This window comes from Cydia pomonella, chromosome 7 (genome assembly GCF_033807575.1).
Source record: "Cydia pomonella isolate Wapato2018A chromosome 7, ilCydPomo1, whole genome shotgun sequence".
Taxonomy (NCBI): Eukaryota; Metazoa; Arthropoda; class Insecta; order Lepidoptera; family Tortricidae; genus Cydia; species Cydia pomonella.
In genome coordinates this window covers 16,076,286-16,087,258 of record NC_084709.1, presented here as the reverse complement: position 1 = coordinate 16,087,258, position 10,973 = coordinate 16,076,286, and the positions used below count along the sequence as shown (strand labels likewise).

General features: G+C 33.8%; 1 protein-coding gene across 1 annotated transcript in view; it reads left to right on the top strand.

The window, feature by feature from the left end:
* The first annotated feature begins 368 nt into the window (after positions 1–368).
* Positions 369–10,973, top strand: part of LOC133519982 (uncharacterized) — a 56,032-nt gene continuing 45,427 nt past the window's right edge. The window contains exon 1 of the mRNA XM_061854202.1: positions 369–749. The gene's annotated coding sequence lies outside the window, so the exon portion shown is untranslated. The remainder of the gene's footprint in view (positions 750–10,973) is intronic.

Below are 10,973 nucleotides of genomic sequence, written 5' to 3'. Positions count from 1 at the left end.
GTTTTCAAGGAAAATTGAATAATTTTCTTCTCTTTATTATAAAATTCTTTCATAAAGCTACCGGTGGCTTTGGGGATTTTCTTTAATATCATAATGGGATATTATTTTTCATGTGGTTCAGTTTCACTCAAAGAAATGTATAGCATTATTTTTATAATTTCTCCATTTTTATCCGTCTGGTACTAAACATGTACCAAGTATATTGACCGCCATAAAGCTTTGCTCTGTAAAACGCACCGGAAATAAATTTCGATTTAACGTGAAAGCTAAACCCTTTTTAATGTATGGCGATCAAAGGGGAGCAAATACAGCATTTTGAAATTGTGTCTGTATCCCAAATAAAAAGAAATAGCCCGTTAGGTTTTATATATAGTACGAGATAGGACGCCCGGTAAAAATGTTTTAAAATATTTTAAGTGAAAACTTATGTATGCGTGAGGTTGGTAATATTTTATTAAGTACGCATATCAAATGCATGAGCAATTAAGAGTGAGTATTGGGTGCAGTTGGAAGGAATAAAGAATGGTCCGCGCCGGGCTTGCACCGCGAGCGAGCGGCGAGCGATGCGCTCAGTTGCTCGTAGACGCTCGACCGCGCCGGTTCGCTACGCCGTAGGCGTGTCTACGTCGCCGTAGCCGCTACGATCACAAGTTTCAGGGTGGTTTTGTTCACTGACTGAATAGTGTTTGCTAAATATTTTTGTGCTTGGACTCTAATTTTGATTAAATTGGATGCATGTTAATTGAAAGGTAAGTTTGTAGGAATATTTATAGTTATAACTGTTTTTAGATGTAAGGATTAAATTTTTTTTTAATGGTTAGTGACAACATTAAAAATAAAACTTTAATTTTTATACTAATTGTCTAATAAATGATTTAGTATTGTGATACAGCGGGGAAATGCTGCCAGCTTCTACGTTAGCATACCACGGGGGGACAATTTGTATTAATTTATTTATTTAAGATTAGTTTTATCAATGTTTAGCTGTAGATTTTAATGTAAAGGCTAATTTTATTTATTTTTACATTTAGATATTAGTTGTATTTTAGTTTTAATTGTATACGTAATAACGTATGTGATGTGTAATTTAGACTTTACTAGACTTTATTTTTGAAGGTTATCTGTTTTACGTTATATAAGTCAAGACTCTTCTTCCTCGCGTTGTCCCGGCGTTTTACCACGGCTCATGGGAGCTTGGACACTAATCCCAAGAATTGGCATAGGCACTAGTTTTTACAAAAGCGACTGCCATCTGACCTTCCAACCCAGAGGGTAAACTAGGCCTTATTGGGATTAGTCCGGTTTCCTCACGATGTTTTCCTTCACCAAAAGCGACTGGTAAATATCAAATGATATTTCGTACATAAGTTCCGAACAAGGATTGAACCCGCAACCTCCGGATTCAAGTCGCACGCTCTTACCGCTAAGGCCACAAGCGCTTCTCTACTCAAATAACAAAAATTATTATTGCACATTTAAAAAATATATTATAATACTAATTTGTTACTAAAAACAAATATTAAAGATACATAAATGAACTAACTAAAACTAGATATGATGCTTTTGAAGACCACATAACATGGGAATTCGCAGAACCCACTGGATGTCGGTTTCAGATTCAAGTAGTTACGACGCCTTCACCGTGCAACTCTATAGTTCGTGTCATCCACGATGACGCGCACATTTGTCAAATCTAACCTTTAAGAACATGACATTACGAGTCAAGGCACGCGTCGTCGTCAATGACACTATATACTTATATGTTAACAACATCATATTGAAATAAATGTACTACGATATTTTCGTAGAAATATATTACGGCGGTACAAAATCATTAGTCCGTAAAGTTGTACAAGTAAGTATTTACCGAATCATTTCATAACAGGAAAATTGCCGTATTATTATTTGATCAACTACAAATGTTTACGAAGTAATATGAATATTCAAGGTAAAAACAGATTTCAGAGAAAGGTTTGTATTGCTTATATTTTTATTAAAATAAAATGTGGTATAATCTAAATATTTACATTAAAAAATACTATATATATATATATACAACTAGTTTTCCGAAACGCCTTGGTGAAAACAATTTTTCACTAATTATTCAAAAAAAATTTAGTTAAAACTAGCTTTGACTAGGAAAAACGCGTTTCTAGTTAAAACTTGTTTTAATAGTATTCTGCCAGAGTCAAAAGAGGTGCGATGACAAGAGAAGCAAGGAAGAGCGTGTTAGGCTGGCAGTAACCAATAAGCACGTTTAGTCAAAACTAGTTTTCACTGAATTCAATTATTGAACCAGTAGTCAAAACTAGTTTTTCCCGGAAGCACTTTTTAAAAACTATTTTTGTCTGAAAAATCCTAGTTAGTACTAGTTTCCACTTAAGCACCTTGCGAAAAAGCACCTTAGTTTTAACTAGGGAAAACGTGTTTTCACTAAAACGGGTTTTTACAGTTATATACCTATACCAAATACTTACAAATACAATATAATGACCTGCAACATTGATAACGGAGTTTGATTATGACGATATTGAAACTTTAAATGTCTACATTTTTGTCTACTGAGATATCAATTTTACATTAATCATTCAGGTTTTATAGTAAAAATGTGTTATTTTAGATGACTTGTAGAAAAAGTCTTGATAAAATAGTGATATAATCAAGCTTTTCAATCTCGTACCTTACTTAGGCAACTCAGCAAGCTTCGTTGCCACACGGTACTCGACTAAAAGCTCTCTTTTGTATCACGATTGTATAAAATACTTTTACAGTACATATGGGGCTACTTTATAGCACTAGTGCGAGAAGTAGCATATTACGTTACTGTGTCGAACATTTAAAGGGCCATATGTACTGTAAAACGTTGTACGATACATGTGCGAATAGGTAATTCGCAACTCGTGTCGATTTAAAACACTCCCTTCGGTCGTGTTTTAATTTATCGCCACTCGTTTCGAATTTCCTATTTTTCGCACTTGTATCGTAATGTACTATTAAAGGCAAACTTTAACAACATTATCTTTTATTTTCAACATTAAATTTTTTTGGACTTTAAGGAGGCGATGCGGCTTAAGTCGTATGTTTTATAAATCTTGACCGTTAAAAGGGTTAAAAGAGCCAGTCCCTATTTTTCGCTGCAGCAAAGCTGCACCAGCAACATTGTGACAATAATGCTGCTGCTTTGACAACCCGATTGTAACATTTATAGCGACAACGACTCACACTTCATATCGAACAGTATTCTTTTAAATTTTGATTCAATTTACAATGCGGTGAAATGTAGTTGCTGCTTGCTGTAAAAAATACAGTCACTTCAAAGGTTCAGTTCCAATTACAATTGCACTACCGCGGGATATATTATTTTTAATGAAAATGAAACGTACCTACCTTGTACAATGTTTCGGTCTGTATGTTATCCACCTACTAACCAGTAGATTTTTCCATTCTACCCACTCCATATCCAACTTACGCATAAAGTTATTTAGAATAATCAAAAGCAATATAAACGTGCGCAAGTTTACATACAATTTACATACAAAATACCCCTTTGTATTTGCTCTTGAATAGATAAAAGGGTGTGTTACGGTGACATCAAACTATTTTGAGATTCGATGAGAGACTTTTAAATATAAAAAAAAAAATTGAGGTACACTTCGACAGTAAACTTCATTAGTTTGAGATCGTGTGATTTGTTTTTATCAATCCAATACTTTAGAGGCGTATTTAGTGCAGTTGGGAATAAAGTTGATGTTTAAAAAGTATTTTATTTTATTAATTTTAGGCATCGTGGTAAATTTGTACATCATTGTAGTAGATAATAAAAGATACTTTACATATACAAAACTTATATATGAGTACTATTTTCTTTCGTTCATTTAAGAACTATCCACGAATAATACATATAGAAAATTAACAAAATATAAATATATATTTATTTACTATACATACAAAGTATTATTCAAGTCTCATCGGCCTCGCCGCATTTATGATTTGACAGCAAATTATCATAACCACCAGATAAACCCTAAGTCACTCCATTAACACCACAACAAATATTAAAACGCAAGCGAAAACAGCAAGTGTCACAATTACATTTAGATTGACATTTGAATAGCAATAATAGATACTTTACATACAAAGCGGCACTCGAGTCCCGCCACCATTGTCACGTTCCCTCGAGTCTCCGCGCGGCAATTCCGACGCAATGATAGCTGACGAGAAAATGTTACTGGTCCTTGGAGGGAACGGCATATGAAAGTATTAGCTGAGGATATCAAGGTTTATCTCAAGTCATCTGTACCTTAAGCTAGTATGGAAAACGGGCAAAAGAATGTAACAGTCCTTAAAGTGTATGCCTCAGGAGAATTTGTGTTATACCTTAAGTTACTTACTTATGTAAGATGATGATAGTTTTATCAATAGTTATCTGTGCATAACTTTAGCTATTTGTATAGCTAGCTTATAGGGTTGAACCACCTACAATATTAACTTAATATAACTAAATATTTAGAATAATTAAACCGAATTGTGATTTCATTAAAAACTGACTTCGATAATTAAATCGAATTTAAGATTTTGTATTTAATTAAAGATTTGTTGTACTACTAACACTATATGGATCTCCCAGATTCGATAAATAATTGAAATTAAATGATTGTTCCATTTCTTCAAAGTAAGTTAAATTAACCTTGTAACAATCATGATCTCACAGGCCAAAAACTTTTTAACAGACCCATAGTTAACGTGTTTTTCCATTTGCTCAATAAGTAGATACTCGTTACGATGCATCTGTAGATGTTGTGGATTAGCTGACAAAGCGGCTTCCAAGTGGAGAGTAAAGTAGACGAAGACCATAAGTGTGGCTACCATCAGTTCGGCACTGACATAAACGCTACCGAGAACGTAACTTACTTTTTATGCATCTCGCTCGTACTTGCATATAAGTGCGAGCGAGAAGTATAGAATGTAAATTACGTTCTCGATAGCGTATATGTCAATTTTGACACTGTCAGTGACTCATGGTACAAGTACTAATAGTTACATCATCTAGACTACGAACACTGGGAAAAGGATATGACTACTAAGAAGGACAACAGTTTGTTTATCAAAATTGTTAGTCTCAATGCTTATATAATGACACTCTTTTTGACATGTGTAGCTTGACTGTAAGTGTTAATTTAAGGAATAAAATAAATTAAAAATAAACAAAAATAAAAATTAAAATAAAATTAGCAGTCAATGGCAGCGCATGTCAGTTCAACAATCATATTGGTCCAAGATCCCGAGTCAGGTCGACCTTCAGTGATCTGTTTACTGGGTGGAAATTATATTTTAACAAATAAAATATGTTCCAGATGTGGGACGAGGTCGACCTGCATAATATTGTCTTAATAAAATATTACTTTTTATTTAATTTAATTATTTTATGTTCATTGGTATAAATAAATAAAAGGTTGCCTAAAAATATGTTAATTTTTTTTTCACTTACTTTATTATATTATTTACTTTATATTCATCAGTAAAGACTATTTTATTCATAAAATGCATTATTAATTAAACACTGTTTTAAAAACCAACTAGGTATAAAATTAAAACTAAACTAGCCATAAAACAAAACTACTTAAAAATTAAACTAATATTAAATAAAACTAAAACTAAAAGATATACTAATTAACAAATAAGTTATAAAAAGAATACCCTTCTAAAGCCTCCGCCTGCGGCATAGATCCCATGACGCTGGCCGCGTTACCTCTCTGTATTGCCAGGGATATACGATGGGAGAGATAAGCGCCAGCCCTATGGTCTCCAGTGGTGTAAGGATGCTTATCTTTTTCTGGTCCCTAATATTTGGCAGCCGCCTACAAACCTTCGTTAAAAAACGTTGTTCCTAATGTATGGTACTGGGACATTTCTCCAGAGCAGCTTTTTTACGTGTCGGGGCAAAAAATGGTAGAATTTACTATTCAATAAATCTGAATAAATTCAGGCGTGATCTTTCACCCTTTATTCTGTCTGGGACACTATCAAACTATTTATTTATTATTTGTAGAATCCAAGAAAAAAAATATTAATAAGGTACCCATATTTCTTGTGTAAAATATCATTACTCAAGACGGGGCTTTAGATTGGATTGGAGTTATACTGGGGATCTCTATATAGAAGAATATGATAACTAATACCTTAAAAGCTAACTTATTATATTTTTATATCAAGATAATGGGTTCAGTAAACTCATTGAACAAAAACAAATGTACGATGTGTCCCGGGCTAGTGACTGATTTCAGTGGAATATGTAAAACGTGTCGGTACTCTTACAAAGTACCAGGAAACCAGTAAACTAGGGTATTCAGGGGCTCAAATACACCATGTTTCAGTTGTACTTTAACCGTTGAACAAAGTGGAGGTGCAGTCAGTGTGCGATTTTTAAAGATGTGTTCGTCATTCATCATGTTTTTTTAAAAATCTGTTTAGTAATTTACTTACACAGGGTTAGTGCATGTATCGTTTTCGTTATGTACAGTCGAGTTCATAAATATGTATATATTGTTACTCCTTATTGCAATGGATTAAGGTGAAGAAATGTATACATATTTATGAACGCGACTTTAAGTGATTAAAAAATCTTATTACACAATTATTATATCTCCTCTGTATCATTTTTGTTATTTCTGTAATTTTTAAATAGCGATTAAATTTGATATCGGTGTTGTTGATTTTACTAGATTTCGGTGGAGTTTTTGACCATCGATATAAAAAAGTGATAAATATTTCAAACACTTTAAAGTTCTAATGGAGGACTCTACTACTATTTATTTTAATTTAAGGATTTAAGGAAATAAAAAAAATTGGCCACCGATGTCACGCAAGATAGCTCATCTCGGAAAATCGCCTACTGAATGTTAAACTGTAGGCCTATTGGTTTCAAACAAAGAGATATCGAAATAAAAATCGTCGAATTCAACAACATTTTTAACCGAAGTGGTTTTACATGAACGGGCTTGAAACTGTTTCATCAAGAATAGACTCAAATTTCTAACGGTATTGTTAATTTTAGTAAATACACAAAGTAATCGAATAGCCTCATTTCTAATGGAGAGAAAAAAGCTTTTGCTGGGGTAATAAATTACATTTAGTACAAATAATACAATATTAATATTGAAAATATGAAAAGTACTAAAAAAACTAAGAAAAATTGAATTGAATCAACTTCTAAAAAAAAAACTAAGTAAAATTAAATTAAATCAACTTTTTCAAGGCTTGTCTTGTAGTGGAAGTACAATCAGCAACAATTGTACCAAGCGTACATACAACGCACCAGGATTATCTGCTGCTGCTTACTTATCTCTTCTTTGTAAATCTATTATAATAGCTCGAATTTTGTTAACCTTTTAACCGCTTAGAATTTTTCATCGAGCGTTCTCGTGTCGATTCTAATAGCTCGAATCTTGTTAACCTTTTAACTGTCGTATCGCCGCTGGTACGAATACGAAGTTACACAAAGTTTTGTCTTATTTATCAGGCTGCGGCGAATTGAGCTGGATAGTGTCTCATATATCAGGTTACGGCCGTTAAAATATTAATTAGTTTTAGCACGTTCTAAGCTTTGGATATTTGGTCTCATCCACTACATTTATAGTTGACTGTACCTATAAGTTTAGTCCTTCCCAATAATATTATAATCAATAAATTTCTATAAAGGCCAATATCTTCATTGAAAGGTTATATTTAATTTTGTAGGCATCTTTTATACTAAAGATATGTAATAAGTAAGAATCAATGAAACTACATGTAAAGGTAAAAGTAAAGAATTTTGCCAGAATTTATTCATAACTTGATGACGTCAGGTACATATTGGAATGTTAAGCTCTACCGCCAATATTAATTTCCCGTCTACCTACGCTTTGTAATATCATAGCATTCAATACTTTTGCCGCATGATATCAATATGGGGATATATTGATACATTTATTAATATCTTTGAAAGGTTCTCAGTATTTCATATTGTCATACAAGAGTCCATATTTTCACTTATTCTGTTTTTGAAACGTAAACACTATATTTTATTAATCAAACTAATTCAATATTTACCACTCGTATGTATCTTATTATAACTTATAAACTTTACTGTAACTAACTATAATGAAAGTACGTGCTTGCGTGCAAACCACACTAACAAACATATGTAATAAAATTCATCGTATCGTATCGACCTAAGGCTCAGAACGCACTGCGATTAATTTCTTGTGGTTTTAGTCTTGCAAGTGCGCTTATGAAGCATGCCGTACGTTACACTTTTCGCAGTTCTGAAACCACAAGAAATTAATCGCAGTTCGCAAAATGACAATTGTTTGCAGAAAACGAAACAAAACGCTAATATAATCGTTAAGAATATTTGGTAAGGATAGCGTTTCGTTTCGTTCGCTGCAAATGATTGCTATCTTGGCTAGGTTCCCAGGTATATAAAATATATTTAATATAGAGGACAATACAATAATTTGGTACCATTGAGCAAGCTGATTTGATGATGGAGCTAGAAGTAGCTCACCAAATGAAAACCAAAAACTCCCAAATAGGGGACAAAATCATGTAAAAAGCGAATTTGTAGGAAATGGTGTTTAACCCATATATTAAAAGTACTGATGAATAGGGGCGAAACTAACGAGTAGAAAGGAGTATACAGGTTCCTTTTTTTTTACTTTTTCGTATATAACTGGTAAACGGTGGCCAATAGAAAAAAAAATGATATACCTAAGTACTACATACAATTTTCTGCAAAAAAGATTTTTTGAACACTGTTTCGCTGGGTCAATAATTGAAGATATTAAAGGGGGAAAGTTATCGTAATATTTTGCCGTTGCACGACTCGGTGTGGGGTTCGATGCGGCTGACGGAAAGCAGGAATTACATGCTGTCCTAGTCTAGTGTCTGGTTCTATGCTGCGGCTCATGCACTAACGGAGCCTCCATCGAAGTCACCGTCGACGACGGCGATAATGATAATATTTTAGTTTTAAAAAATTATACGTGCCTTTTTTATCTGTTTACCTTCTTCCCTCCATTTTTTACTAGCCAATCTAACTGCCCCACGTCCCACTGCTAGGCAAAGACTCCTTGATTTCTATGACTCTCGAATTAGGGTTTCCTCCACCCAATTGTTAAGGAAGTGCCATGGCAAGTAGACAACTTCCCTCCTTATATCTCATTGAATAATGATCCTACCGAAAAAGTGCACAGAATCTTATTTGAAAATAATTTTATGTGTAAATTACTTTAGGAACGTTTTATGCCATGGGCCACCGTTTAGGAGTTATTTATGGAAAACTAAAAGGGACCTTTATCTTTTAATAGAACACACATATATGTCGCAGACCGTCTCTTATGATGGCTGCGTTTGATGGAATGTCAAGAATTGAAATAGTCTATGCTTGAGTGCATGTGTTTGACTGCGATACAGTGACTTTTATTTGTATGATCCGAACAGCTGCTTTAATGGATTGGTTCCTGGCTGATTCTGATGACAGCCCGAAAAGAGCTGGCATCCTGAGAGGCATCGTCAGTCAGATTGGAATAGGAAAGTGTCGCAGTCAACCTTATAATTTATATTTTTATGTTTTATATCGTTTTAGCTGGCGTTCATCAAGTATCTACGTACTCGTCTTCCGACTTCGACATATATATGATATTGGTCTGAAATTGGTCTGATTTTGATTACTCAGTGCATCTCGCTCGCACAAATATATGTACGAATAAGGTGCATAGGAGAATGATGACTTGTGACGAATTACATTAATTCAACATAATTAATAAGTTCGAATCGGCCTCAATTTAATCTACAGCTGTAACGTAACAAAAGTTATAAGTAAAGAATATCTAAAGCAACTAACCGTCTTTTCACAGTACATTTCTTTTTATTGACAGGAGTCGAATTTACTTCGGGACGTGTCTAACATGTCACAAAGTTTCGCGGGCCACGTCAAGATGCTCGAGTTACGCAAACTTGTAATAAAATAAAGTTATCCGTCGAAGTGCTGACATCGGACATATGGTGCACCGTGCAACTTGAAAAGTTTTCTATTCAATGTACAATTTTTTTTGAAGATAATCGACTGATTCGAATATTTCGTAGATAAACGGTACACATTGTTTATTATCTAGACTTTTTATAGCGTGAACTACTACCAGCCTGTTCGAACAAAAATAATTTACAGTGGTACGATACCGATCCGTCAGTATCAATATTGACGTCTTTTGGTTGAAGAAATGTCACTTTTGGCACTGACTGATCGGTATCATACCGATCGAGGTTATCAGATAGAAACGAGTTGGTTTAGTAATAAAAATAAGTATGTTAAAAAACTCAAAGGTTAACTGGAAGAGATCCTTTAAAGGGATAAATTCGCCTTTGTACTTTGCTTTTCCTAATAGTAAGCTACTTTAATTACTTATGTACTTTTGTACAATAAAGAGTTTAACTACTACTACTTTTGAACCGTTTCGTTATTACTAAATTTTATATTTGTTATTTTATATTTGTTATTTTTACATGAGAGGAGGCCTGTGCCCAGCAGTGGGACGTATATAGGCTGAATTATTATTATATATTATTATTATTTTTAATCTCTTATTCCTCACTTTAAATTTAACGATTGTACGTTAATACGTACGTATATAAAATAAGAAACATAAATAAGAAACGCTTGCCTTTTTTCTTTTCTTCCTCGCGTTCCTCGTGTGGCTCATGGGAGCCTGGGGTCCGCTTGGCAACTAATCCCAAGAATTGGCGTAGGCACTAGTATTTTACGAAAGCGACCGCCATCTGACCTTCTAACCCAAAGGGTAAACTAGGCCTTATTAGGATTAGTCCGGTTTCCTCGCGATGTTTACTTTCACCGAAAAGCGACTGGTAAATGTCAAATGATATTTCGTACATAAATTCCGAAAAACTCATTGGTACGAGCCGGGGTTATATAATAT